Source organism: Antechinus flavipes, chromosome 2, assembly GCF_016432865.1.
Source record: "Antechinus flavipes isolate AdamAnt ecotype Samford, QLD, Australia chromosome 2, AdamAnt_v2, whole genome shotgun sequence".
Taxonomy (NCBI): domain Eukaryota; kingdom Metazoa; phylum Chordata; class Mammalia; order Dasyuromorphia; family Dasyuridae; genus Antechinus; species Antechinus flavipes.
The window spans coordinates 144,783,897-144,809,165 of record NC_067399.1 but is presented as its reverse complement, the minus strand read 5'-3'; the positions used below and the strand labels follow the sequence as shown (position 1 = coordinate 144,809,165).

Genomic DNA, 25,269 nt, shown 5'->3' with positions numbered 1-25,269 from the left:
AGCACTTAATAAATGCTTATTCCTTCCATCCATCATTGAAGGGAATCCTGAAACCAATATCATGGACACTGGAAATATTAGAGTTAACTGTGTAGACTTTCCAGGTCCTTCAGGCATCCTGGTATAATGAAGGCCTAGATCAGGCTTGTGTTCTATGCTCAGATTCATCCTTTGCCAGGTAGAGGAACTCGTTGAAGCTATTTAATTCCTCTGATCTTTAGTTTTTCATTTGTAAAAAAGAATATCTGCTTCTCTTACCTCACTCTAATTGTTAAGTTGTGAAAAAATGTAGTAAAGTCTGTGAAAGCACTTTGTGAACTGCACAACCCTTAGAGTTACTTTCATTTGTATTTTTGGGATCAAACTGGAACCAGATTGAACTATGGCAGGTATAAACATTGTGAAAAAGGACTGTTCATCTGACCTCCTCAAAGTCAAATTTCCCTTCAAAGTTATAGTCATTTGAGTATTATGTTTTCATTTGAATTACCTTCTCTTGGATCAATCATGCAATAGAGGATATGCTAGATTGCTACTAAGAGCTTGGGAATAATATCATCTGAATCTTATTTATATTCATTAACTAATTATTTATTATTATTAATATTTATTATTTAAGAGTTTTATTGAGAATTGTACTATATACTTCTCTTATGTAGGCAAATTTTCAGATTGTCAAAGAATGTTTAGGAGAATCAGTTTACACAGTGGGACCATGAGAGATAGGACATGGAATTGACATATTGTATACTATTAAGTAATCCATTCAACAACTATTTATCAGTGTCCTATTCTGTAGAGAGAACACACTAAACTCTGGGGAAGATTAGAAAAAGAGTAAGACAAGAGTGTATATTGTCATTTTGTTTATTTAACTTATATGCAGAAAATTCATCATGCAAAATTCCAGGCTGGAAGAATAAAAAGCTGGTATTAAGTTTGCTAGGAGAAACATCAACAATTTCAGATGTGCAGATGAGACAATTCTAATGGCAGAAAGTGAAGAGGAATTAAGAAGCCTCTTGGTGAGAGTGAAAGAGGAAAGAAGCAGCTTAACATAAAAAACCTAAGATCTTGGCAACAGGTCCCATTGCTTCTTGGCTAATAGATGGAAAAAAAATGAAAGCAGTGTCAGATTTCATATTCTTGGGCTCAAAGATCCCTGCAGATGGTGACTGTGGCCATGAAATTAAAAGATGCTTGCTCCTTGGAAAGAAAGCTATGGCAAATCTGTGTAGCAGAGACATCATCTTGCCAAAAAAAAGGTCCCCAAAGTCAAAGTTATGGTTTTTCTAGTAGCAATGAGAATTGGATGATAAGGAAAACAGAGAGCCATAGAATTGACATTTTCAAATTGTGATGCTAGAGAAAACTTTTGAGAACCCCTTGGACAGCAAGGAGAGCAGTCAGTCAATACTTAGAAATTATTTCAGACTATTCACAGGAAGGTCAAATACTCAAGCTTTGGCCATATGATGAGAAGACAGGTTTCATTGGAAAAAACTCCGGCATTGGGAAAGATTGAAGGCAAAAGCAAAAGAGATGATAGGGGATTAGAACATATGAAATATTTACAAGTATACCTAATAAGACAAATACTACAATTTTATGAATATGACTACAAAACAGAAGTGTGTGTGTGTGTACGTGTGCATGTGCGTGTGTGTGAGAGAGAGAGACAGAGAGAGAGAAAGAGTTCACCTCTCCTTTAAATCAGATCAGATGAAAGCCTACTCTACTCTCTTCCCACTCTCCTGGTTTATATGGTCTTCTCTTTTAATCTACTTATGTGGGGTGAGTGGTACATCCTAAGTGGATCCTGATCACTGATCTCCTACATCTAGCTCTCTAGGCGTTTAAGCCTGATTTGGGGTCAGAAGGACAGAATTGCAATCTCTAGGTTTTCTTGGCTAAATTGGCTAATATCTGTTCTGAATTATCATCTCTCTTCCTCTTTCTACCATAAACACCCAGTTTTAGACCTCTCTGGCTCCTCCCTGGTCTGTGTTCTGGAAGGCTTTCTTCCTTTGCTCCAGGTTGGGCTTTTCTGGCTGTATCCCACCTCTAATACCCAGAGGATTCTATTCTGTTTTTGAGTGGACTGAGCTGGCAAAATGTCCTTACTGTATTTATTTTTCCCTTCAATTCTCTTTTGAGTATTCTGGCGCTCTCTCGCTCTCTCTCTCTTTCTCTCTCTCCTTCCCTTCCTCCCTCTCTTCCTCCTTCCCTCCCTCCATTTTCTCTCCCTCCCTCCATTCTCTCTCCCTCCCTCGCTCCCCCCCTCTCTTCCTCCATTCCTTCCTTCTTCCTCCTCTCTCCTTCTTCCCTTTTATCCTTTCCTTTCTTTCTCTTTCCCTTCATCCTTTCTTTTTTGTCTGTCTGTTTCTCTCTCTCTTTGAATATGGATATAGATATTGCAGGTTTGAGGAAGTTGGACTTTTGTGCTTCCTTTCACTCTGTCTACCATATTGAGGACAACTGCTATTTTCTTTTAGGAAGTCAAGAGCAGGGAAGGGAATATTAAACAGGAATCTGAAGATTCAGTAGTGGTTGCCTTTGGGCTCTTTCCAGAGTGGTGGTGGGCACTGCTGAGGTTGCTGCTTGAATTCCTCTCTTTGTATTGCATCAGACAAAGAGATGAGGGCAGAGAACTCATTCAGCATCATAGTCACAGGCTGGCTGAGCTGACAGTTAGGACTAGGTAAACAGCACAGTATAATGATTCAGTTAAAACCATGGCTGGCTGACTTGAATTGTTTTTTTTGGGGGGGGTTCAGTTTTTCAGTTTTATCATTAGACTGTAAACTACTTGAGGGTAGGGGTGCCTGTTGACTCTTTTTGAATCTCCAGTATTTAGCACAATGCATGACACATAATGTTGATTTATTGATTATTGGTGGTAACACAAATATGATATGAAGGAATAAGTTCTTCTTCCTCCATAACTATTTTGGGGGCTCAACAACTCCTATGTGTACCCTTTGCTTGACTTTCATTGACACTTTCCAAACCAAATGATATCTAATTCATTAAAAAGTCCTTTATTTTTTCCAATAGATTTTTTAAGCCATTAAAGAATATTTTACCACATTTGAATTCAGATTACACTATTGGGATTGTGAGAGATTATTCTAAATGAAATCAGAAACATTTAACAAGAATTTTCAGTTTGAGTAATATAAGAAATTATGAGGAAAAAAAGAACAAAAGTATTGAAAGCTGGTCAAAGAGTATATAATCTGCAAAAAAGTGTCATGGGATGAAACATGGTTTTATATGCTGCATTTTATGTCCCAAATTTTAGAAAACATTTTTTTAAATGTAGGAAGCACCTGAAATAGAAGTTCCTGTTCTTATTTATAGTAGAAATTAAACCTCACATTTATGGTGAGCCTACTAATAGCAAAACTGTAAAACCTCTCTCCAAGATTAAACCCAACTTGTCATATTTTAACAGATATGTGTACATCATTTGTAATTACCAGTCATTGTCTTACCATTTTGACAATACTATTAATTATCTAATCAATGATAATTAAATACACAAGTCTAAAAATCCTAAGAGAGTTTACATTTTGTCAATTGAAACAAACCAATTAAAATGTTCGAAATGCAAACATGTAATCAACAGCTTAACACATGCTAATTATGACCAAAATATCAATTAATGTGTTAATATATTACCTCAAATTCACAGAAACAGAAAAATAATGCAGTAGTGATGCTTATAGTAATTATAGGCAATTTTGAGTGGCAGGTATCTGTAAATTTGTTTTTGTACCTTGTCGTGGGATATTCACTTATATCAAAGGATCTGGTAAATATTAGCAAAAAAAATTTTCCTTTCCCCCTTTTTGGGGAGCATTACTTCTTAAACACAAAAAAGGACATTAATTCTTTCATATACGGAGAATAAAGGAATTACCCTTCTGTCATCTAGACTAATATTCAATGTGAGAAGTGAATTATTTCCTGTGCAGTCATTAATTTTCATCTTTACACATTTATTTTCATTTTATATACAAGAAAGTTGAGAAAAGTAAAATTAAGTGATTTGCACAAAATAGGTTTTATGCAGTCATTAATTTTCATCTTTACATGCTTATTTTCATTTTATATACAAGATAGTTGAGAAAAGTAAAATTAAGTGATTTGAACAAAATAGGTTTTATATATGATAGGTCATTTAGATCTTTAAAAGGAACTATTTTAAGTAAGTGGATATATTTGTATAGAAATGCTTAAGCATTTAATTAAAGTTGGTTTATTTAAAAATTTCTGTTTTGAAGACATTTGAGAAATTTTTCAGAGCTTCAGCAATGGATCTAATGAATGTACTGTTTTCCCTAACAAGTTGGTTCAAAATTATTAATGAAGTTTACCTGGTATGATAGGGGATAAGATAAGATAGATATATATAAATAACTACAATGCAAGTTATACATAAAATTCAATCAATAGCTATCTAAAGATGGGAAAGTTTACTTTTTACTGATGAAATCAGGAAAGTTTTATAAAGAATGCGGCATTTGAATTTATAACTCTTTTGGAGACTTCATTTGAGCTTTCTGCCAAGTGTGTCTTGGAAGTTGAAGGTGAGGAAGCCTCACCTGGAGGTAATCACAAAATGGTGATTTTTATATAGTCCTACCTCACTTAAATCCAATTCACTTGCATGTCATGGCATCACCTCCCTGATGTCACATTTTTCTTCAAGAATGAAGGATAAAACAACAATCATAATTGGTGGTTGAGGGTGAAAAAGCTCATAATAAAATGTCCACAGGCAGGATATGAACTCAGAATCATGGAACCTAAGACCTATCTACTCCAGTGTACCTTTGACCAAGAATTCTCTTTCTAAGATCCCCAACATGAAGTTGTCCAACCTCTGTCTAAAGACCTCCAGGGATGGCAGCCCACTCCATTACTGGACAGTTCTCATCTTTGGATGATTTTTTTATATCCTCAAGCTCAAATGTACTTTTCTGCAACTTTTCCCCTATAATTGTTACTTGGGGGAAAGCAGAACAAATATATACTCCTTCCTTATTTTTCTGTATAAGTAATAACTTTATGTACTTTGATGTGCTGAAATGCAAAACATTTTCAATACAAAACACAAAAAGTATCAGAACATTAGCATAAGCTGATTAAAAAAAGGCTGGCCAGTTTGATGTAAGTGTTTATGCATATATTATAAATTTTCTAAATCATACCCACCCCAATACTGGTCTTTAAATAATTATAACTATGTGTTTATACTTCCTTTTTTACATTGTTATACTTCAAATAATTGAGTTCAGGACCATTTTTCCTACCTGACCTACCTGACCCTCTTCCCAAATCCCTCATTCTTTAACTTTACCATTTCATACCATACCATACCATTTACCAACAACTACGTGTCACCAACCCGGTCACTCTCTCGCATTGTGCCCCAGTATAATATCATTATTATTTCTGATATTTACATAACACTTTGCCTACATGATCTCATGACCATGTTATTGAAAAGAAAAAAGGTAGATTTGAATGCTTTTTTGAAGGTAGGCTTGCTAAGACGTGGCATCTGCATGGAGATAATGATGAGACTGAGTCAAGGAGTTTGAAGTGGTGAACTTAGTGACTGGAGAAATGATGGTTCCCCAAATAAACATAAGGAAAAGAATGAGGGATAAGTTTAAGGTAAATGTGAGTTCTGATTTTGGACACGTTGAGTTAGAGATGCCTATGGAACATCCATTTGGAAATGTCCAATAGACAGTGATATGGAATTGGGGATTAGGAGAAAGATGAGAGGTTGGACCTTGAAGTTCAGGAATTACTGCAGAGATGATAACTGAAACCAGAGGAGGTCATGAGATTACCAAGAAAGAGGATGTAGAGAGACAAAAAGGCCCAAAGTAGAACTCTTGGGGACAGCCACATTCAGGGAATAGGGCAAAAACAATGGTGCAACAAAGGAGTCTGAGAAGCCAGCCAGGAGAGGAGTCAGAGAGGAGCCAGACAGGATAACTGGTCATGTCTCTTTTCTACTGTATTGCAGTGCCTTTCACTAGGAAGAGAGTGTTCCTTCCCTTCAGTTCGCAGCATACCTCATTTATAACTGTCTTGTGAGATCTTGTAACTTTCATTCATTTATTTTTCAGTGAACATTTAAGTGCCTATACCTGTCATCTACCAAGCCCAGTGCTACGTGGTGAGAATACAAAGACAAACCCCAAAAAGGCCCTGCCCTGAAGGAGCTTGTGTTCCATTTAGCTCCACTCTTCATATAACTCCGCTGAAATCTGTCCGAGAACCTCTGTCTGTTTCTTTTATATGAGAGAGAGGAATTGTGGGATACAAGAGAGAGGGATTATGGGTTTTCTCCCATAGTGCTCTCTGGCCCTAAGAGCTTCAAGGGAGGTGTGAATTCACCAAGTTACACAGTTAACTTTGTGAATCTGGCATACTTGTGAACTCCAATGAGTAAAGGTGTGAACAATTGATAATTGTATCAATTAGTTCTACTTAGTACCTTGTTTCAGGTTCTGGCCCAAAACATCTTCTTGTAAGATCAGATCAATAATTTATCAACTCTAATGAGTTAGCAGTTTGTAAAGATTCCAACAGTCCCAGGGGATAGAGTGCAGCACTTGGGATTATCACACGATTTCAAATCTTGCCTTAGAAATTTACTGACTGTGTGACAAGTCACTTAAATTTTTTTGGCCTCAGTTTCCCCTTTTATAAAATGAAGTTAATAACATCTGTTTCAAAAGATTGTTCTTAAGAATAAGATGAGGTAATAGGTACAGTGCTTTACAAAACCTTAAATGCTAATTACATCATCATTATTATTTGGGATGAATTAAAATACAGATAAATACAGGTAAATAAAAAATACAGATAAATAAATAGAAAGCAAACACAAAATGATTTCTGGTGTAATGAATATTAGAACCAGGAAAACCAGGGTAGTCTTTGGATTAGGTAGCACTTTAATCTGTGAAAGAAGTCAAAAATATCTTATTTCCACCACTAGACTATACATTTCTGTAAGCTTTTCTACTCTTGAGTCCCCAAATTTTTTTGGGAAGCAGAATACCCTACTGGTTCTAGAATGGAGGTCTAAGTAGTTCATTTCTCTACATGTTTCTTATGTAACTAGTCATCTCGGGAAACGCACAAAGAGTCTTGTGTGGAACATAGGAAAGGGGAGGATGGCAGATACTTAGGAGAGTTGTACTTTTGTCATTTGCACAATTGGGAGACATTCCCTGGTTTCCCCAGTTCTTTGCTTTCTTACATCAAAAGCTCCTGAAGAAATCATAACATTCCAAGAGTCAAACCTTTCATGAGTAGGCAGCAATGGGGGCCTGCTGGTAGTTGTAATCAGTGGCAGAAATAGTGGAATATGGTTCCCCAGATCACTCTCCATAAGTATTGTCTATCCAGGGAGATAACTATTTACTGAAAATTCAAGTTTAATATTGTAGGGTAATGCAAGTCAATGAAGAAGACTTGCTTCCATCCTTAAATAGAGAATGAGGCCATTTAAAAAGGTTAGCTTGCCCTTTTCTGAATTGAAATATTTAGCACTGCTCCATATCATCAGCTGGCCCTAATTTTCTTACAGTGTTGTGGCCAATTTGGAGGATGATTCAGTTTTATTCAAAAGGAAGCTGCTGCATTTCCCAAACAAGTTATCTATTAAAAAAAACCCAAACAACTTTTATGTGAGCATGATTCCACTCTGATGCCTAGTGTTTGTGAATAACTGGATCGGCAATTTCATCATGAGCAATTGAATTGAGTTTGTCCATTTTTTGTAGCTTCAAGAAAAATCTTGTTGGAATCCTTTGAAAATTTGTTAAATTGGACTTTATTTTGGAAAAGATAATAAAAAATTAATAATAACTGCAGCAGTATTAGCATTTATGTGATATCTTAAGGTTTGCCAAGTGCTTTTTATGTATCCTCTCAATCAGTCCTTAGAAAAACTGATGAAGTAAAGTGCTATAAATATTCCCACTTCATCAGGAGGAAAATGAAGCAGACAGAAATTAAGCAAACTTATATATCTATGGTGACAAAAGGTAAGTAATTGAGGCAGGTTTTGAACTCACATTACTGCCTCCCTGGTCTGATTAATTCTATCACTATGCCACTTAGCATGTGTGTGTATGTGCCTATGCATGTACATAGATAGTCTGAGTCAGAGAATAAATATAATATGCACAAAATCCAATACAGAATTAATCTTCCTGATTCAGAAAGGAAGAATACTGTAGAGATGTTTTCAAGACAGAGAAATACATAGTGGTTGTTAATATTTGTTAATCTGATTTCCTTGCCACTTCAGGATTCTGAATTTGAAGGCCTTAAGGAATCACAGGATAATTTTTCTAGGTTAGCTAATTTGATATAATGACTAAATGAATGATTAGATATTCATATATTTCTCCAGTATGTAATGATTTATCTGTATTGTATTCTGGAGGATGTTGCTAAAATGATTGAATTATTTCAATAATAATTAACAAAGTAGCACTTAAATTTTATCTTTGGAGAAGATAAGACTGTCTCTCCAAAAATAATATAAACTCTTTAAAAGCTATCTTCCAAAGGGTCTTGACCAGTATAAAATGCTCCCAGAAATATTTAAGAGAATGAGATATTAATTTCTACAAATATTTCCTAACCAGTTATTCAAACTATCAACATGCACCAAAAATCTCATGACAGAGGTCTCCAAACTCATTTGGTTTTTATTTTTTAAATTATTAGTATATTTTATTCTTATATAACCTATGTTTCAAAATACATTGTTCTTTTCTCCTTCCCCAGAAAGTTGCCCCTTATAACAAAGAATTTTAAAAAGAGGGGGAAAAAAAGTCCATCAAAACTGATTAGCGCATCTAGAAAGTCTGTCATTACAAGCAGTGTTTCACACATGTAGTCCTCATCTCTGCAAAGATCTCTTCAAATTTCTTTTTTGGGACCCAACTTGGTCATTATAATTTCATAGTTTTGATTGTTTTGCTGTTGTCCTTCATCCTTTTGGTGTTGCATTCATTACATATATTGCTTTCTTAATTCTGCTTACTTCACTTTGAATCAGTTCATAATTTCCTTTACTTCTCTATATTTTTCATTGTCCTCATTTTTTAATAGCATGGTAAACTTCTATAACATTTATATATTGCATCTTGTTTAGACGTTGCCTAAATAAATAATGTGGACTCCTTGAAGACAGTGATTCTTCTATTTGTTTCTCTAGCATTTAGCATTGCATTTGGCCCATGGCCCATCAATAAGTGATTTTTCATTCATTCAGCTTAGGAATCCATTCCCCCTCCCCCTCCCCGTTTTTTAAGATTGATTTCCCTATTCACCCAAGCTGAAAGTATAGTATTCTAATCATAGGGCTAACCCTATGGCATGGAAACTTTAATGTACTCCATTTTGGACCCTCTACTCCCAGGGCCCACCATATTGATTCTACCATTGGTACTACAATCAGATACGGATTATAGCACTGCAGCTCAGAACTCCCAATTTTGGTGATATGTCAGTCTCAGCTTCCTTAGAAGCAAGATCTATTTTGTGTACCACCATGATCTCCTACATCAATACACTTGCTAAAAGTAGATTTTTATGTTCTTTGGAGATAGGAATAATGCTATACAAAGAACACTGGTATAGTAGCATACCTGGATTTTAGTCCTGGGTTTCTCTATAACCTTGGTTAACTTTTTTCAGTTCTCTGAGCTTGGTTTCTCTATGCAAAGTGAGGGTTTTGAGTTAGTAAGTATTTATTAAGTGACTTCTGTTAGGCCAAATAGGCAGTAAGAATCAGATATAAGGTGTGATCTCAAGGCCTTTGTTCCCTGAATTTCAGAAGTTTTTGTCCTTTGTTTCCTCATTATTTCTTTTTTCAATAAACCAATTGATATTAGTTAAATTGATAATTAGATATTGGTAACTGAGATGATATTGAGGAGATAATAACTGGTGACTGATATTGGAGAAATATTAACTAATGGAGAAAATCTATCAGGTGAGGGGTTTGTGAGCTATAGTATTAGAACAATTATCCTCAAATCTCTGAGAGTTACCCCTAGAACTCTTAGGATGATAGAGCCAGTCCAGCCCTAGGGATCTGAATTATTAGTCCAAGTGTATGTTTGGAGAATAGCAGCTCTAGAAACATACTACATAATCATAGAATCATATAATTTCATAGTAGGAAATTATAGAGGTCATTTAATCTACATTCCTACCTAAAAACATGAATTGATTTTATAAATTCCTTCCCCCTGAAAAGTAGTTCTGAAGGATGGGCAAGATTTCAGTAAACAAAGGTAGAGGTAAGGGTATCTTCTGACTATAGAGACATATATCGGGAAAAATTACCAGCCTTGTTCCACTATAATATATCATATATATGAAGAGAATAGTAAATTATAAGGCTGAAAAGACAAGTTGGGACCATGTTTTAGAGGTCTAATTAGAGAACCCATACAGTGAGCCCATTCAGAGTAGAGGGCCACTAGTGAGCCTAAAGCTTGGTGAACCAGCCTTGGTCACAATTTAGAGGACTGAAGAATTTTTATAGAAAATGGAAAATCTGTGAAAGATTCTGGATACTGAAGTAACATGATTGGAGCTAATAAGTAACTACTTATTGTTTGTTTTATCTTTAGTATCATTTAACTTCACGCATTATAACACAATGAATAAAGAACCAACTTCAGTCAAGAAGTCCAAGTTCAGGTCTTATCTTTGACATATACAGCCTGTGTTAGACAAATTGCTCAGTTTCTCAGTGCTTCAGTCAATTCTTCAAGACTCTAAAATTCAGACTTGCCTCCAATTTGTATTGGTAGAAGTAACTTCCTCTTCAGGAAAACTCTCTACACAGAATTTTCAGGGCTAGATTAAAAATATCCAAAATATCCAAAAATATCCAAAAAAAAAAATCCAAAAAAATTGTTTACTTCTGTTGCCATTTTATGTAACACATTGTAAACTAATATTCATTCTTTTAAGTTTTGTTGTGCTATGGGTAAAATTGAAAAGTCATTAAAAACAATCTTAATATTTTTTGTTTTATCAAGTCTATTTTTGTTTTGTCAATCTAGGATAAGGTACTAAAGAGTGTTATGTGTTGTCTCTTAAAGTCATAGAACTAAAAAGGATGTTAGAGATTATATAGTTGATCTTTTTCAATTTCTAGATAAGATAATAAGGACCAGGAGAAATGAGTACTGTGAATGAAATCTAAGTATCCTTTAGACACAGATCATAGTGACAGAGATTTTTTGTGCTTTATCTCAAAACTAAAAAAGATGAGAGCTGAAGAGAGATTCAGAATCCATCAAATATGAATCCATTCAAGAGACCAAATATCCAGATGAAAATAGAAAATTTGATTAAAATATGTTTTGTCTGCAGTATCTTAAACTTGGTCTCCAGGATGAGTTTTGATTCTTTACCTATAAAATCAAAACTCCAATAATTTTTCCCCAGTGTGATGAACAAATAGTTTTTATTCATAATATTCAATGTTATTTCACTTATTTCTCTTGTTCCCTGTTTTGTCAGCTAGAAAAGCTTCCTCCCTCCTTTCCTTTCCTTTCCTTTCCCTTCCTTCCTTCCTTCCTTTCCCTTCCTTCCTTCCTTCCTTCCTTCCTTCCTTCCTTCCTTCCTTCCTTCCTTCCTTCCTTCCTTCCTCCTTCCTTCCTTCCTTCCTTCCTTCCTTCCTTCCTTCCTTCCTTCCTTCCTTCCTTCCTTCCTTCCTTCCTTCCTTCCTTCCTTCCTTCCTTCCTTCCTTCCATAAATTCTTATTTTAAAAGTAAGTTTCACTTGTTTCTTTATAATGTTCAACCCATTATTTAATTATTTAGACATAACTTTTAAAAAATTATTATAAAATGTATTGGAAATGGTTTTATGTTTCTCTTAGAAACTGCCATCTACTGTTTCTATGGAAATTGGAACTGTGCTTATGAAAGACTCTTAATGGAGGTTTATAGCAGCTTAACATACCAAAGCTGAACAGCCCCTATTAAAAATCACTCAGAATTTGCAGTATTTTTATAATATGGTTATTCTTTCATAATAGCTGTATTCTGATTCTTATATACTCTGGTATTGTTTTACATTCACTCTTTGGGGAACCAGCTAATTTTAGGGGTAATGGGATAATTAAAAAACCCATTTTTTTAAAGCTTGCCAAAGACAGAAATTTTGCATATAGAAAGAAAATTTGTGCCCACATTAACCTCTATTCAACCTATAATTTGGCTTTTAATATGGCTACATAGAGATGTATGTTTGGGCGGTTGCCTCGGAAATAAAATACCAAGAAAAACTTTCTCTTTATTCAAGTTACTAGGATGCTGATTATTTCTCTGGAACAGTAGAAGTGTAGAAAAGTCTGCCAGTGAAATTAGGCATGGACCCACACTTAACACCATATACCAAGATAAGATCAAAATGGGGCCATGGCCTAGGCATAAAGAACGAGATTATAAATAAATTAGAGGAACATAGGATAGTTTATCTCTCAGACTTGTGGAGGAGAAAGAAATTTGTGACCAAAGATGAATTAGAGACCATTACTGATCACAAAATAGAAAATTTTGATTATATCAAATTAAAAAGCTTTTGTACAAACAAAACTAATGCAAACAAGATCAGAAGGGAAGCAACAAACTGGGAAAACATCTTCACAGTTAAAGGTTCTGATAAAGGCCTCATTTCCAAAATATATAGAGAACTGACTCTAATTTATAAGAAATCAAGCCATTTTCCAATTGATAAATGGTCAAAGGATATAAACAGACAATTTTCAGATGATGAAATTGAAACTATCACCACTCATATGAAAGAGTGTTCCAAATCACTATTGATCAGAGAAATGCAAATTAAGACAACTCTGAAATACCGTTACACACCTGTCAGATTGGCTAAGATGACAGGAAAAAATAAAGATGAATGTTGGAGGGGATGCAGGAAAACTGGGACACTGATGCATTGTTGGTGGAGTTGTTTACGAATCCAACCATTCTGGAGAGCAATCTGGAATTATGCCCAAAAAGTTATCAAAATGTGCATACCCTTTGATCCAGCAGTGCTACTATTGGGCTTATATCCCAAAGAAATACTAAAGAAGGGAAAGGGACCTGTATGTGCCAAAATGTTTGTGGCAGCCCTGTTTGTAGTGGCTAGAAACTGGAAATTGAATGGATGCCCATCAATTGGAGAATGGCTGGGTAAATTGTGGTATATGAATGTTATGGAATATTATTGTTCTGTAAGAAATGACCAGCAGGATGAATACAGAGAGGCTTGGAGAGACTTACATGAACTGATGCTAAGTGAAATGAGCAGAACCAGGAGATCACTTTACACTTCGACAACGATATTGTATGAGGATGTATTCTGATGGAAGTGGACTTCTCTGACAAAGAGACCTAACTGAGTTTCAATGGATAAATGATGGACAGAAGCAGCTACACCCAAAGAAAGAGCACTAGGAAACGAATGTGAACTATCTGCATTTTTGATTTTCTTCCTGAATTATTTTTACCTTCTGAATCCAATTCTCCTTGTGCAACAAGAGAACTGTTCGGTTCTGCAAACATATATTGTATCTAGGATATACTGCAATATATCTAACATATATAGGACTGCTTGCCATCTAGGGGAAGGTGTGAAGGGAGGGAGGGGAAAAATTGGAACAGAAGTGAGTGCAAGGGATAATGTTGTAAAAAAAATTACCCTGGCATGGATTTTGTCAATATAAAATTATTATTAAATAAAAAAAAAAGAAATTTTCAAAAAAAAAAAAAGAAAGAAAATATTTCCCTCACAATTAAAAAAAAAAAAAAAAGTCTGCCAGTGAAGTAGTGAATTGAAGGGCATTTTTTCCCTGGTTCCATAGTAGTGATTTTAGCTTCATAAGAATTGAATGAAATCTATACATATTAAGGCAAAAAGGATTTTACTTTTATCATAGTATATTATGGAAAATTAAAAAAAATACAATGTGAACTTTTTCTTTACTTGAAATATTTCCTCAAATAAAAATGATTGTGCTCTTTGCAGAAAATTTGTGGTGGTAAAATAATGTCAACAATAAGGTCATTACTGAATGCAGAGTATTTGAAATTTCTCCCCAAGGTATACTGTCTCACCTTATTAGAATGGAAGCTCCTTTAGTACAGAGGTTTTTTTTCCTCTAATTCCCTAGGATTTAGCATAGTTCATGTTTGTTTGTTTGTTTGTTTGTTTTTTTGCTGAGGCAATTGGGTTTAAGTGACTTGCTCAAGGTCATACAGTGTTAAGTGTCTGAGACCAGATTTGAACTCAGGTTCTCCTGACTTCTTGGCTGGTGCTCTATCCACTGCACCACCTAGCTGCCCCTGCATAGTTTTGTTATAGAATAAATGCTTAATAAATGTTTTTTTCATTCATTCATGTGAGACAGCATGATATAGTAAAAACCTTATATGAGAGATTTGGGTCCAGCCCTGTTACTAACAAGTTCTAGACAAGTCATGTATCTGAATCTCTCTTATTTTAGTGGTAAAATGTGTATATCAGAAGAGGATGTAAGCTTCTTGAGAGTAGGCCCTATTTATTTTTTGTCCTTGTATCTCTCATGCATAGAAGTGCACTTTACACATGGTAGACATTAATAAATGTTTGTTCACTGAGTAAATAAGAGTTTAACCAGTATTGTAATCATACTTTATTTAGAATTGGAAGAATTACATGAACAGACAGGAAATATAAATTATAATATTTGTCTGCAAGTAGTTATTGTAGTTAATAAGTTTTTGGTTCTTGGATTTCTTCATTTCTCAATTTAAACACCTTGAGGAACTGCTGACAATAGCAGTTACCTGGATTTTGATTTTACTCTGGCAATTGAATCAGTTATATAATATATGGGTTAAATATTCAAAAGTCTGTCTCTATTTGCATACTAAAAGTCATCATCTATGTGATGCAGTTTAGCTGACTAAGATGGATTTAGCATAGAAATAATGTTCAGAGTGGTGTGATAGTCTTAAGACAGTAATTACCTGATTAAGTATCTCAGTAAAATGGGCAAAATGTGTTAGTTGGCATGGATAGGGGGAAGATGTATTAGGATTGAGGCTATTATTTTGCATACCCATCTTCCATTTTCAATTTTTTTTCCTTTAACTGAATTTATTTTCAGATTAGTTTATTTCAACAAATATTCATCTAGCATCTGCTTTGTATAAGGCATTGTGTGAGGTAATCTGAGGTAACTGCTTTCATGAGCATTACTATTTTATTGGGTAGTTAAGGCATATACATATCTAGCATTTATATAAAGTACAAAATAATATATGATGAAATGTCAAAATGTGTGGATGAATAATAGCTAAAGATCAGGATGGGATGAGTCTGGTGAGGAAAGCTAAGGATAGAAAAGGAGGATCAAAAATGAAGGAATGAATTAAGGAATGAAAAAGCATTTGTTAAGTACTTACTCAGTTGCCAAAGACTGCTTGAGAAACAAAAACAAAAGCAATGACAAAGTCCTTCCTTCAAGGAACTTACTTACTTTCCAATAGTTGCAGATAACATTATAGTGGATTGGTAGCTGTGGAAGGATATTTTGCTTCTGAAACTTACTGGGATGGTGGGGGTTGAGATCTAAAAGATCTTGTCAGCTAGAACAATGGGCTGAATCTACTTAAATGAAATTTAAATATTGCATTTGGGTTCAAAAACAACTTCATAAGTATAGGATGGACAACCACTTAAAACATAGGGATTTTAAGGAAATCTATTGGAACCCACAATGTAATATGGAAACCATACCAATTAATATCTTGGGCTTTATAAAGAGAGTGTGTGTGTTCAGGACAGGGACACTTTAAATCCCAGTATACTTGACCTACATTGGAAGGAGATTGATCAACTAAAGAGAATGTTGAGGATGGTGACCTGTGTGATGGGAGAAGAGACCTTGTCAGATTAAGTTTGGTTGAAGGAAGTGAGAATAATAAGCTTGGAGAAGAGAGGCATTGTAGCCTAATGGATGAAAAAACCATGTTTAATGCAGAAGGACATAGTATTAAGGACATAGCATTAAGGACCTGGCATCAAGGATGTATATGACCTTGGGCAAGTTAGCTCATCTTTCAGTGCTCCAAGCTGCTAAGATTATAAATTATAGAATAGATATCAACCTGGACCAGTAGAAGGATTTTCCTCACTTTTTCCTTTTACTAGTGAAATCACACATTTAGTCCCTATCCCTGTCCCTGTTCCTGTGGTATTTTAAGTAGAAAAGGGATTGGATTTTTTCTGCTTGAACCCAGGGGACAAAATCAAATAGATTGGTAGTAAGTAGGAGTACCAAAGAAATACAAATATGATGAGGATGCAAGTGGAGTGGTTGTGTGGGGTGTGTGTGTGTGTGTGTGTGTGTGTGTGTGTGTGTAGGGGACTTTCTCATGAATGTCTTCCTTCTATTGACTATTGTGCATAGCTTCTTGGATGTTGTCTTCTCTCTCTGACTGTTTACTCCTTAAGGGCAAGATCTGTTTTTTGTCCATTTTCATGTCTTCAGTGTTTAGCACAGTGCTTGGCACATTGTAGATGCTTAATGTTTATTGACTTTACTGAATAAAACATTTAAAAATGCACAGTTCTGGGTCTCAGGTTCTAGACAAGAATCTAGGTTTATAAGAATACACGGGATTTATGTTTGCTATTGCTGCTCAGTGGTACATGAGATTAGTGGGCTAGGGTGGTCAGATAATGCTTCATGGGGGAGGCAGGATATAGGTTAGTACTTGGCAAAATAGAGAGCAGCTAGGAAGATATTATTCAAGGGAAACAAACTGGGCCAGGAATGTATATGACTTGCTTCTATGATGTAATAGAGATGGTTCTGAATGAAACCCAGGATTTGTCTTAGGAAATAGTGGGAAATAAGAATAGAAAGTTAGGTTGGGGTCAGTTTGTAGAGGGTATTAAATGACAATTTTGGAGTTTGGTTTTTATTTTCTTGCCAATGTGAATTTTTTGAGAAACCAATACAAAAGCAATGACATTAATTGGTTTTGAGCAGAAAGGATTGATGTTACAAGTGGTGTTACAGCAAAATTATTCTGATCATTCTGGGTGGGACTTCCATTTTCCATGGTGAACAAGGCATGCTAGGAGTTTAAGTTTAGTCTTAAGTTTTAAGCTTTAAGTCTTTTCATTTATAAGACAAGGGGGATAGGACCTATGACTTTTGTTGGCATAGAGAACTCCCAAGTGAGGAAACTCCCTCTACCGAGGCAGAAAAACAACCTCTTTTCAATATATATAGAGCAACCCAAGCACAGAAAAGTTTATCGCGTTGCCTAGGTAGTATGTGTCACAGTAGGACTTGAGTCCAGATCATATAACATGCTCTCTCATCAAACCATTTCTAACTTTAAAATCCATTATTTTCTTAGTATTTGAATATAATTTTCATTTAGTCTGTAGCAGTCCTACAATTTAAAGGTCATGTTGAGCACTTACCCTCCCAGAAGCAGATTTGTTTTGGCATACAGGTTTGTTACTGTAATTTGCTTTTTCCCCCCTCCTTGGTATTATTTTGATACTTCAGTTTTAGCATCTAGAAATAAATCCATGTTGAAAGGCCCTGGATTTAAGTAGAAAGTCATGGATTCAACTTTTGACTTTGCCACTTAGTGGTGTGACTTTGCCCTAGGCTTCAGGTTCCTTCTGTACAATATGAGGTTATATGAGGTCCAGGGCTGTACCTGGGGTGGGACTCCTTGAGAAGTACAGATTTCAAGAGAAACTTGTAGAAATGTCAGTTGCTCCAAGAAATTTTGAAATATTGAGGCATTTAATGGTGTAATAGATAAAGCATTGGTCCTGGAATCAGGACTATATGTGGACATATCTGGTCTCAAACATTTATTAGCTGTGCAAATCCTTTCCCTTTCCAACTTTTTTCTTCCCCCGTTCCCAAAAAATGAAAACATCCATCACAGCATTGGTACAGCAAACAAGGTGAAGGATATAGCAATACATTCTAAATCGAGCGATTTAGAATCAGGAACTCCTTGGTTTACTTCCTTTAATATTCACTAGCTTTGTGACCCTGGATTGGTGACTTACGTGCTACTTTCCCTTATCTGTAAAGCAAGAAAGTAACCTCTACGGTCTAATTCTGTGACCCTGCAACAACAAGTGGAAAAAAAAAGTGGGGGAAGGCCTCCTGTCTCCTGTTTTAATTGTGAATAAATTTTTATTTAAAAACAGCTGAGAGATGCCTGCCTTTATTTCAAAGACCTTATTGGCTATGTATAGTCTGGCCACCTGTTTCTCAAATCCCTACCACTAAGGATTATGGTGTCTGTTTATAGAATCATAGAACTAATGCATTTGATGAGCCCTGGTCCTGCCTTCAGAAAGGTCACAGACCTTTTCTTCTAAAAACTAAAAGGGAAAGTCCACAAGCTTTTGCAAACTCTGTTAGCTCTCTCTGTAGATTCTGGTAGGTATGTAGAAAAAGTCAGTTTTGGAGAAAATCAAAGCTGGTGCTTCCCCCAAAGCTGTTGGCCCTTCTCCCCTACAGTTCCCATGACTTCATTCAGCAGCCCACAAAACCAAGGTTATATCTAGTCCAATTCCCTCAGTTTACCAATGAGGAACTGGAGACTCAAGTAATTAAAATTAATTGTTTAAGGTTTGTGATTTAAATTTTTCAACTCCCTTTCCCTGCACTCTATGAGTGCAGCTGCATTATGTTCTTTTAATAGAAGATACTGAGGTGGAGAGAGGTTAAAATAATTTATACAATATACTATATATACTATTATATAATGTATATTATATAATAAATGCCAGAATCACTTATAGAGAAAATGGTACAGCTGGTCCTAAAATTGAGATGTCTTGAGTTTTTGTCATTACCCTCTCAAATACATGTCTTAAATTTGCAAATAGTTATTTCAGAGAATATGGATGTATTTATTATATATTTATTTTAATTTATTCTTTTCATCTTTTCAAAGCTATCCTTTCTCACTTACCTTCCTTTGTTTTTATTCTTGTCTTTGCAGAGGATGCTTCTGTTCCTTGTGAAGGAAAAGAGAATGCCTATATTATTTTTATGTTATAATTAAGCAAAATATTTCATTGTTTCCTCATTTATGATATATGAGGCCTTAATAAAATACAAATAATAGAACTTTGCACCTTTGGAGAGCTTTTCATTTAAACTTAAGCCATTTAAGAATGAATTATTTAAAAGGCTGCTAGAGCATGTTTTGGTGCTGGAAATTTTAGCCTCACAGCATTTCTAGAGTACTAGTAAGAATATTTTGATTCTGCAAAGGGGCTTTCATCATTGGCATCTTAATAGACTTAGCTATTTTAATTTCTTAACATTTCTTGTTTTTATCTTAACTTATGAACATATAAGTTATTTGTATCATGTTTTAAAATGAATTTTATTGATATCTTTTGTTTTTGTATCACCAATATTCCCCAGTATTTCCTATAGCAAAACAATATGTTATAATTCATAAATCTTGTTTTTTTGTCTAGTCTCCAAACTATATGGCTATCTACTTTGCTACTACAAGAAGTGTTGTTATAAATAATCTAGTACATGTAGGGTCTTTTTTTAAATCTTTGACCTCCTTGGATTATATTCCTAGCAGGAGGTGTACCATATTGTACGAAGTGAAGATTGAATTTAAGATCCTGCTATTTCAGTGGTCTCTCAGATGTATGACTAAAAAAGAAAATATATATTCTCTAAACTTTGTCCTGGAGAAGAGTTTAGAAATTTCACCTCCATTTCTGAGTTGTGGGTCTGTAGATGCAGAATATTGCATATATTGTCAGATATGGTTGATGTTTTATTTGATTTCATTGACCTGTTTTTTTCCCCCTTTCTCTTCTTAAATTTTTATTAAAAGGCAGCTCTCCATGGATAGGGGAGAAAGGGATATATTTAGAAATGGATGCAATACAAAAAAACAAGGCATCAATAAGAAAATACACATTCAACTTATTGAAGTTATGGATTTCTATAAGTTATAGGATGTTTTTACCTAAAAATAGAGAAATCTTTACCTTAAAAACATAAAGCATATATTTGTTTTTGGAGAGGCACCATGATATGGACAGAAAACCTGAACTTGAAAGCAGAAAATAGGGTCTGAATTCAAATTGTGCTGTGACCTTGAGCAAAGCACTTATAATTTTCTTGATATCTTTGGCCTATGTTTCTCCATTTCCTTATTCTCCCTCTCTCCAGAGGTTCATCCTATATAACAAAAACTTTTTAAAAAGAAAAAAAAAAAGGAAAAAAATCAGACAAATAAATACTTTTTATTTTTATTATTTTTAACAGTATATGCAATGCTTTATGTCACCCCCACCTTCAAAGTTTTGGGAAGAAGAAGCACTTAACCTTTCTAAGTCTTATTTTTCCTCACCTAAATGGACACAAATGATACTTGCATTGTTTACCTCTTAGAACTGTTGTATTTATGTTTTAAGATGCAAAAGGCGTTTAATTTTGAGAACCCTGCCCCCCCAGCCTTATAGCCTTCAAGATAATGAATAGATGTTAACAAGGTGTTTTAGAATAACTGTAAAACAGAATATTCTCTGATCCATTTATTCTGTGTGAACACCTTTCTTTGATGGAATTAAAGGGAGCAACATCATTAGATGAGCAAAAATTAGACACACCTTTGCAGGGCTTTAAATAGCTAAGCCCTAGGGCTTATTTGGGAGAATGGATTATCCAGCTCCCATGTTCTGAAATATAGAGCAAGATGAAATAATATGTGAGGGGACAGCTTTAAGCCCTAAATGCATTCTTTTTATATAAAGCATGTTCTTTTAGGATAGGATTGCTGAAACTGATACATTTTGATAATTTGTTTTTGTTTTTGTATTCTTGGTAGTTTTCTGACTAGAAAGGAAGATAGGCAAAAATTAGGAGGAAGAAAGGGAAGATGAAGGAATGATGACAAGGTCATCTTATTTCCCCTGTCAGCTTCATTATCCTAATGAATAAAATAAAGAGGTTGGAATGATTGACCCTTTTGCACTTTTATGCATATAACATTTCCTTTTGTGGACATGGGAATGGAGAGGTCAGTGGAGGAGATGAGGAGGAGAAAATTGGCTAGAAAATAAGAAGGGCAATATGATCACATGCATTCAATGGTAAAAAAATTTTTCTCAGATCAATTTAAAGCTATATCTGGTTCGTATGAAAGGTAGTCACATAGTTTTAGAAGAATGTCTGCTTTCCTTCAGAGGCCCAAAGTCCAGCACATAAACATTGTGGTACATATTTTTAAAAAAACAGGGAGTACATCAAGTGAGATATAATAAAAAGCAATGCCAAAGGCCATTTGTGGACCACTGAAACTTTGCTTAAGGGCCATTGTTGCAATCAGTCATGAAGCTTGCTGCCATCATTATTGTGGGCTGCCACTATGACCCCATGCCTGGATTTTTCTAGTGTTTCGTTCTGAGAGAGGATCATTAACGGAGGCTGGTACACATCTTTCGTTTTCTCCCCCAGGACTTCGTCATCAGTAATCTTCCTCTCCCCAAACCAGTGATCTAGAGAATTTAAGGAAATAAATGTAGTCTTGCCTAACAAGAAGATGGGGGAGTTCTGTTTTGCTCCAAGGAAAAAGGACAAAGTCTGCCCGAAGTAAGAGTTTTCTTCTGGACTAGTTTTGTCTGACTAAAACTGCTCTGAGGCCTATTCTTCAAAGTCGTGTAGACTAATACACACAGAGATGTGTATTAGCTGTGTGACCTTGAACAGGTTGCTTAAATGTTCTTTGATGCAATCAAGGAGGAATGCTGGGAGACAGAGAGGAGACAGAAGCTGACATAACTGATTCTGCTCTTTCCTCAGAAACAAATAGTGACAGTTTTCATTGTCCCTTAGGCATATAGGATACAATTAAAAAACAAAAAACACAATACTATGGATAAAGCTCCTTTGCATCCAAATTATAAGTCCACAAGATATGGATAAACATTCCCTGAGTCTTTTTCATGTTAGAACATGTAAAACATGGAACAATTAGTTCTTTCCTACATTTTACGTTGACATCTGGAGGTAGGGAAAAAAATAACTCAGGCTGACTTGTCAACAGAAAAGATGTGTAGTTCATTTTTTTATATCAAGTTGTGTTTTTCCTTTAAATCATATGATTTGCTAAATTAATTTGGCAATTTTTTGTATTCTCTAGGAACATGAGGAAAATACATTGCTAATCTTTTAAATATGTAGAAATGATTATTATTGTTGCTGTTGTTTTCCGCTTATAATTGCTGAGTAAAAGGAACCTTTTTATCTTCTATTTATTGGTGGCCATTTCATACCTTTATTATGGTAACCTGATAAAGGTTCTAATCAATGTATTGATCAGATATTTTTACCTATACATTTTTACTAGCTCTATTTGCCAGGCAGCATTTTAGTGGTTCAATCTTCAATTTTTATTCTTTTTAGTTGTGGTATTTTTGATTCACATAATAGTCAATGAAATCAGAGAGCCTTTTCCCATTCCATCACTGCAGCAGAAGCTTTTTTAGTTGTTTTATTCTTAATTTTGGGCTTCAGTTAACTTGTAAATTCTGGAAGAACATGTTTTGTTTTGTTTTGTTTTTCCTTTTCACCTTTTTTTTTTTTGAATAAAAAATAGATTAAAAAAAGAAAAACAGACAAGGAAAATAAAACAAAACAAGACAAATCAGAACATTGTCATGTGCCCAGTAGAACATCAGAGAGGATTCAAAATATGTAACAATAAATTATTGGTTCAAGAAAGGATATATAATAGAAGAAATTATTTTCATGAGTGTCCATCTTTTCTTTGCTCCTTTGTAGATTGTTCTTTTGTCTTCTGCTGCACATTTTTTTTTCTTTTTACTTTATTCTTTTTCCCCCTTTCATCCTCTCACCTTCTCTAAGCAGGCTGCTTTAAGGATCTATTAAGGATATATTTATGAAAACATATATAGACATACATGTTCCTGCCATTGCCCCCCATCCTCCCTCACATATCTTTTCTATCCCTGCTAACTCTTTGCTTTAATTCTGCTCCTTAGCTTGCCTTGCTATTGCTTAACCTTTCCTCATCCATGGATCCCTCTTTTGTCTTCTTTCCCCACCTTTTATTTCCCTTTCCATCTATCCCTCCTTCCTTATTTCTTTATAGATTTTTGGAGGTGTTATACTCTTCATGGTATATATGTAGTATTTCCTATTTAATCCATTCTGGATATGAGAATTGTAAACCTTCCTCTCCCTTTAATGCCTCTATGACTCTGAACCTCATTTTTATAACTTTATTATTTTTACCTAAATTCTGCACCAATCTTCCTTTTGAGTTACCCAGTTGCTGAAATCAGTCTTAAGCATAGATATACATTTCCATGTAAAAAACATAAACAAATTGTCCATGTTAAGTTCCTTAAAATTGATCTTTGATATTGGTTCTTAAATATTAAATTTTTTATTGAGTTCGGGTTTGGTTGAAAGAAAGCCCTGAAAATTTGCAAGTTTTCTAAATGTCCATTTTTTTCATTCAGTATAATAGATAATTTTGCTGGATATGATATTTTTGGCTGCAGGCCTAGTTCTTTTGATTGCCGGTATATATGATTTCAGGACCTGCGGTCTTTTATTGTGGCTATTGATAAGTTCTGTTCGATTCTAATTGTAGCTTCAGCATATCTGAATTGTTTTGTTTTGGTTTTTTTTCTTATTTCTTACACGATTTTCTCTATGATCTGGGGTTTTCGAAATTTGGCAATAATATTCCTACGTGTTTTCTGTGAAATTTCTCTTTGAGGTGGTGATCAGTGGATTTTTTTTCTCTTTCTAGTTTCCCTACATATTCTATCACTCCTAGACAGTTTTCTTGTACCATTTGTTGTGTCAAGGTTCTTTTTTTGGTCACAGCTTTCAGGTAGTCCAGTTATTCTTATGCTTTCTCTTCTTGGTCTGTTCTCCATATTGTTACATTTCTTATAAGATGTTTCTCATTCTGTTCTAATTTTTCATCCTTTATGTTCTGTTTTGTATTTTTCTTGGTCTCTTACAACTTCATTGGCTTCCCTTCGCCTGATTCTAATTTTTAAAGAGTTATTTTTGTCTTTAAGATTGTATCTCCTTTTCTAGTTAGATTACTTTTTTCATAATCTTTTTGTTTTTCTTGCCTGGTTTTTATTTCTTACTTTTTATCTTTTCCTCAATATCTCTCATTTTTTTTAAATTTTATTTTATTTAATAATAACTTTGTATTGACAGAATCCATGCCAGGGTAATTTTTTACAACATTATCCCTTGCACTCGCTTATGTTTCGTTTTTTCCCTCCCTCCCTTCACCCCCCCCCCCCCAAGATGGCAAGCAGTCCTATATATGTTAAATATCTCATTTGTTTTTATTTTTATTTTTATTTTTTTTTTTTTGAGTTCTATAAATTCTTTTTGGGAAGGGAGCCAGATATCTTTGGGATATAAGAAGTTTTTTTATTTCAGTATCCTCCTCTGAAGACAAATCCTGGGGTCTTTCCTGTTCCCTTAGTAAGTTTCTGTGGTGGGGTTCTTTCTTCTTTGCTGGTTCATTTTTTTTTTTTAAATAAGAGGTATTAGTATAAGTGCCTTTAATTGTAAGGTGTGTGAATGGTGCCTCAATCTTCCCTTCAGCTCTTCCCTTTGACCTGGAACCCTAAACCAAGAACTTCCCTTTCCTGCAGGTGCCCACAGCCAGCAGCATCCCTATCTCCCTGCCTCTGCATTCCAGGTGTTCTGTTTTCTTCTCCCCCAGGGCCATATCTCTGCAGCATAGCCAGGCCTGGAGTTCCTGAGCAGTGGAGGTTTCCTCAGTCTTCTAGGACTTAGAACCAGGACTCCTCACCCAGTTTGGGAGGTGAAAGTTCCTGTGATTCCTGCTGAGGCTCCAGCCACACCCAGCTCACCCCAGGGCTCCCCACTTGGTGTTTGTGTGGAGCTAGCCCAGAGGTTTTTGCATTGCACACTGGGGTCTTTCTTACAGTCTTCTTAAATTGTACCAGGAGGACCCCTGTTATGCCCCAAGTCTTCTTGATTTTTCAGCAGTTTTTGTTCACCCTGAGGTGCAAGTGTGTTCTGTTTGGGGGGAAATCTGGAGAACTTGACATTTACTGACCTATTCCTCCATCATCCCAGAATCCTCCTTC

The 25,269-nt window shown here is 35.1% G+C and overlaps 1 protein-coding gene across 2 annotated transcripts in view; it reads left to right on the top strand.

The window, feature by feature from the left end:
* The window catches only part of MSRA (methionine sulfoxide reductase A), a 527,887-nt gene that overhangs the window by 130,213 nt on the left and 372,405 nt on the right, over window positions 1-25,269 (top strand). The gene's annotated exons all lie outside the window — the stretch shown is intronic.